Source organism: Zootoca vivipara, chromosome 2, assembly GCF_965207765.1.
Source record: "Zootoca vivipara chromosome 2, rZooViv2.hap1.1, whole genome shotgun sequence".
Lineage (NCBI taxonomy): Eukaryota > Metazoa > Chordata > Lepidosauria > Squamata > Lacertidae > Zootoca > Zootoca vivipara.
This window is the reverse complement of record NC_142584.1, coordinates 8,356,894-8,363,177: the sequence shown is the minus strand read 5'-3', so window position 1 is coordinate 8,363,177 and position 6,284 is coordinate 8,356,894.

Below are 6,284 nucleotides of genomic sequence, written 5' to 3'. Positions count from 1 at the left end.
AACTCCTGTGTATCCCTGCTGCTTGTTGTATTAGTAAACTGCCACATATATTTAGGGGCCATTTGGGGGCTTGTCCGTTGAAATGGAAGGATGCTGTCACCGTGTTTGTCCTAGGAATGCACTATAGAAAAGCATGAATCCACCCACATCGCCAAAGTATTCTGTCACCAGAAATGATGGACGTTGTGCTCCAGAAGAGCCAGAGGACTAGGGAATGTAATCATTGCCCTTGTACTATCGTAGCAAATTTAAAGTCTTTCTGACTTATTTTTGGCAGATGTTCAAATCACAGATGAATGGACGGGATTGAGAACTGAGCCCAGAACGCTGCTGCTCTCCTTGATTCACGCTCCAAGGGCAAGGAGAAGCTCAGCGCAACTTTAAAGGCCTCAGGCACAAAGGAGGGATACTTCTTCACAGAGCATCTAATTCAACAGTGAAACTTACCTCCAGAGGAGGTGATCAAGGCCAAGGATCTTAACCTATTTCTGAGTAAAGCTAGTTATCCATAGGGGTGGTGGCGGTGGCGGCAGAGGGAATATAAGCAAACTGAATAAATTGAAATGATTTTAGGATTTAAGCTTATTTTTTAAATTGTCTTAATCACTAACCAGAATCTCTCTCTCTCTCTCTCTCTGTGTGTGTGTGTGTGTGTGTACAGTTGTACCTTGGTTGTCAAACGGAATCCATTCCGAAAGTCCGTTCGACTTCCAAAAACATTCGACAACCAAGGCGTGGCTTCCGATTGGCTGCAGGAGCTCCCTGCGCTCAATCGGAAGCCGCGGAAGCTGTGTCGGACGTTCCAAAGAACGTTCGCAAACTGGAACACTCACCTCCAGGTTTGCGGTGTTCGGGAGCCAAAACGTTCGAGTCGCAAGGCGTTTGGGATCCAAGGTACGACGGTATATTAAAAACAAACTATCTCTCTTTGCCACTTTGCAGGAGGACCAGCTCCCCTGGCATTTGTTGTTGTTTAGTTGTTTAGTCGTGTCCGACTCTTCGTGACCCCCTGGACCATAGCACGCCAGGCACTCCTGTCTTGCACTGCCTCCCGCAGTTTGGTCAAACTCATGTTCGTAGCTTCGAGAACACTGTCCAACCATCTCGTCCTCTGTCATCCCCTTCTCCTAGTGCCCTCAATCTTTCCCAACATCAGGGTCTTTTCCAAAGATTCTTCTCTTCTCATGAGGTGGCCAAAGTATTGGAGCCTCAGCTTCACGACCTGTCCTTCCAGTGAGCACTCAGGGCTGATTTCCTTAAGAATGGATAGGTTTGATCTTCTTGCAGTCCATGGGACTCTCAAGAGTCTCCTCCAGCACCATAATTCAAAAGCATCAATTCTTCGGCGATCAGCCTTCTTTATGGTCCAGCTCTCACTTCCATACGTCACTACTGGGATCACCACCACCATCATCATCACCATCATCACCATCATCATTTAATGATGATCACCACCATCATCACCCTCATCATCATCATTTATTTATACCCCACCCATCTGACTGGGTTGCCCCAGCCACCCTGTGTGGCTTCCAACATATATAAAAATAATAATAAAACATTAAACACTAAAAAATCTTCCTTATACAGAGCTGCCTTCAGATGTCTTATAAAAGTTGTATAGTTACTTATCTCCTTGGCTCGGGGGTTGATAGAGCGGCTGGGGCAACCCAGTCAGATAGGTGGGGTATAATTACTATTATTTTTATTATTGACTAGGATGTCCCTATTTTCATCATATAATAATAATAATAATAATAATAATAATAATAATAATAATAATAATAATTTTATACCCCGCCCATTTGGCTGGGTTTCCCCAGCCACTCTGGGCGGCTTCCACCTGAATATTAAAAACAGTACAGCATCAAACATTAAAAACTTCTCTAAACAGGGCTGCCTTCAGTTGTATTCTAAAAGTAAAATAATTGCTTATTGCCTTGACATCTGCTGGGAGGGCGTTCCACAGGGCGGGTGCCACTACCGAGAAGGCCCTCTGTCTGGTTCCCTGCAACCTCACCTCTCGCAACGAGGGAACTGCCAGAAGGCCCTTGGTGCTGGATCTCAGTGTCTGGGCTGAATGGTGGGGGTGGAGATGCTCCTTCAGGTATACAGAGAAATGTTGGAGGGTATGAGGTTCCGCACCTTTGACTTTAACCTGAACTGTTCCCTACTGATCAGTGGGGTTGTTGAGCCTGCGGCCACAAAGAACAAAGGTTCAGCTTTGGGGTTCTTCATTGAAGAAGGAAGCCCTCAAGGGAAGAAGTCATGCCTGCAACTTGTCACTTAAAATGTGGGTGTGAGGGGGACACAGATTTTGAGGAGGATGTGAATCCCCACAGTCTGGAGGGGGGGGATGAATCATGAAGTGATGGGATCAAATCATAACAGATTTGCTGCTGAATTATTAGGTGTTTTTTTTTTAAAGCAGATCAGAATTCAGGACAAACATCACAGTTAAGTCACTTTTGAATCCTGGCATCAATTGCTCATAAATTGGTGGTTAAAGCATTTGCTCTGCATGCAGAACACCTGAAGTTAAATCTCTGGGGTTGAAGCCAACATTACTCATGTTTACAGTAGATCCATTAAAATGAACGGACATTACAAATTTAGGTCTATTGATTGGGTCTACTCCAGGGGTCCCCAAACTAAGGCCCGGGGGCCGGATGCGGCCCAATTGCCTTCTGAATCCGGCCCATGGACGGTCCGGGAATCAGCATGTTTTTACATGAATAGAATGTGTCCTTTTATTTAAAATGCATCTCTGTGTTATTTGTGGGGCCTGCCTGGTGTTTTTACATGAGTAGAATGTGTCCTTTTATTTAAAATGCAACTCTGGGTTATTTGTGGGGCATAGGAATTCGTTCATATTTTTTTCAAAATATAGTCCGCCCCCCCACAAGGTATGAGGGACAGTGGACCGGCCCCCTGCTGAAAAAGTTTGCTGACCCCTGGTCTACTCTGAGTAAAGCTTAGCTGGAAAGAACCCTTAGTTAGTGTCTCCAGTTAAAAATGCTATTACCTTTGGGGAGAACATACACCAGACTTCTTCTAATATTTAGACTATATTAAAAAAGGAGGAAGTACATGAGAAAGTGGTCCTGTTAGCAGGGGTTGCAAAGACCTCTCTCTGTCTGGGATCCTGCCCAGAGAATCATTACAAGGCAAAACAGACAGTATTGCTAGACAGACAAATACAAACATAAGACAACTTCATATGTTTGCATTCTGAAATACAGCATATATGGAAGACAATCTAACTTGACTACCGGTACGAGGGATCGAAGAAGAAGAAGAAGAAGAAGAAGAGGAAGAAGAAGTAGAAGAAGAAGAAGAAGAAGAAGAAGAAGAAGAAGAAGAAGAAGAAGAAGAAGAAGAAGACAGAATATAGCTGAATCTGCTTAAGAATTGGTCAAGTAACAAGCGCTATACAGTTTTTATAAAATGTGCATTCCCATGATGTTTAATGTGCCAAATTGCTGTTGGCATTGAGATAGTAAATACAAGGCTGGCTATCCTCTTTAAACCATCCAAGTTGGGCACATTTGCCAGCAGCTAATGCCACTGCTTCCTTCTTCCCACGACATCCTTCGGCCACCTCATGTTGGTGTGCTGATGCTTGGCACATGGAATCACACCCCAGAAAAGGAGGTCCATTCCATGGTCAACTCTCCCAGATCTGAATCCAAGATTCCTGTTGCTATTCATAGCTCATATAACCTGCACCCACACAACATGGCCCATTAACTGAAAGAGGGTAAAAACACACGTGTGTGTGCACACCCCTTGCCATCAAAAACTTACTGGAAAACCTGAGATTTCTAGAGATAAATATTCAGAGTTCTTGGAGAGGAGATCAGTAATGCAATGGGAGTGGGCACAAGACATAGGACATAATATACAAATGGAAGACTGGGAAAAACTATGGAAAGTGAACTTAAAATTTACTGACTGTATATTGTTGAAAGAGAATTATATGAAAATGATGTATCAATGGTATATCACGCCTGGAAAAATGACAAAAAATGTACAGAACAGGCTCCAACAAGTGTTGGAAGTGTAGAAAAAAGAAGGCACTTTTTTCATATGTGGTGGAATTGTAAAACAATAAAAAAGGGAAGTGATTTCTAATGAAATGTTTAAGAATGTTTAAAGAATGTTTAAGATAACCTTTGTTAAGAGACTAGAAGCTTTTTTGTTAGGCATTATAGGTCAAGATTTGCCAAAAGAACAGAAGAAATTATTTATGTATGCTACAACAGTGGCTAGGATATTACTAGCCTCCAAATGGAAAGACAACAGAATACAAACTAATGAAGAATAGCAATAGAAACTGATGCAGTATCTTGAAATGGCAAAGCTAACTGGAAAACTTAAAGACAATACTGTAGAGAATTTAAAAAAGATTGGGAACCATTCATGTTGTATCTACAGAAACATTGTAAAGAAGTGGACCCGCTAGCAGGGTTTGAGTAAACACAACTAAAAAAATAAAGAGAGAGGATATGACGCCATAATCGAAAAACAACAAAGTATAAGAGGCAATTTGAAAACAATTATGGTATAAAACTGATAAGAATACAAAAATATTTAAAGAATGTAATATTAAGGTAAAGGTAAAGGTACCCCTGACTGTTAGGTCGAATCGCGGACGACTCTGAGGTTGCAGCGCTCATCTCGCGTTATTGGCTGAGCTTCCAGGTCATGTGGCCAGCATGACAAAGCCGCTTCTGGCAAACCAGAGCAGCACACGGAAACGCCGTTTATATTCCCTCTGTAAAGGTAAAGGTAAAGGGGCCCCTGACCATCAGGTCCAGTCGTGTCCGACTCTGGGGTTGCGGCGCTCATCTTGCTCTATAGGCTGAGGGAGCCAGCGTTTGTCCCCAGACAGCTTCCGGGTCATGTGGCCAGCATGACAAAGCTGCTTCTGGCGAACCAGAGCAGCGCACGGAAACGCCGTTTACCTTCCCGCCGGAGCGGTCCCTATTTATCTACTTGCACTTTGATGTGCTTTTGAACTGCTAGGTTGGCAGGAGCTGGGATTGAGCAACGGGAGCTCACCCCTTCATGTGGATTCAAACCGCCGACCTTCTGATCGGCAAGCCCTAGGCTCTGTGGTTTAACCCACAGCGCCACCCTGTATACTGTATAATAAAACAAGCAGTTATTGAGTAAAGAACCAGAAGAGGTAGCTGAGGGAAGACGTGGGGCTGGGGTGGGAGAGTTGGGGAATTGTATTGTTGTTTTCTTTCTGAGAGAATGTTATTGTGATGACACAAAAATTGTAAAACTCAATTTTTAAAAAATTGCTTTTTTAAAAAAATAATGCATTGGGAGTCCTGATTATGTTATAGGGCACGATCTCAGTTTGCACATGGTGATAATGAAGCAGAGAGAGAGAGAGAGAGAGAGAGAGAGAGGCCTGGAGGACCACATTTGAGGTTCCTTACCTCTGTAGTCATAGATCTCACCTGACATCCATGTAGCCCAATACCTTTGATGAATTGAATCAAGAAAACACCTTTCCCCCTTCAATGAGAGGCAAACCTCTTTGGAAGGTGGATGTTGGACTGCAAATGGACACATGGAATGAGCACCCAACAGCAGGGGCTGAGGTGAGTCAGAACAGCCTGGCTTCACAAAAAAAAAACCTGATATGGAAATATTGTCAGCTGCTGCTGCTGCCATTTCCTGAAAGTCTGCATTTGACTGCCTTTCTCAGTGCCTCCAGACAGGCTTGAACTCTGGGTAGCAGGAATTGCCCTCTGCTTCTGAAGGCAGACACATCTCCAGGCCTGCAGAAGCCGCTTTCTAGCTGCAGGTGCCTCGAGCTCATGAAGATCTTTGTGAGCTTATCCAATAGACAAATCCAGGGCAAGGGAGGGCGGTTTTAAAATGGAAACCTGCCTTTTTATCACTCCTTCACAGCCTCTGACCTTTGCACAGCAACCGAAATCTCGGTTCCATAGTGCAGTGGTATCAGAGCATAGCTGGAGAAGTGCTTCAATTTGGCAAAACCATTCTGCATTCCAGTTTCCCTCACCAATCTTTTCTGCCTGCCTGTTCCATTCTTAGAAAGGAATACTCATCCATTTGTGTGTTCACTACTGACCATTGAAAACCAGTTTATTTCCATCTACAAAGAATCTGAAATGGGTTTCTGGACTAGCCTGCCTTTCAGGCTTATCGCAGCATTTTTGTCATTTGCATGCCATCTGAAGAGCTCAGAGTGGTGGCACATACCGGTAGTTCTCTTCCCCATTTTATCCTCACAACAACCC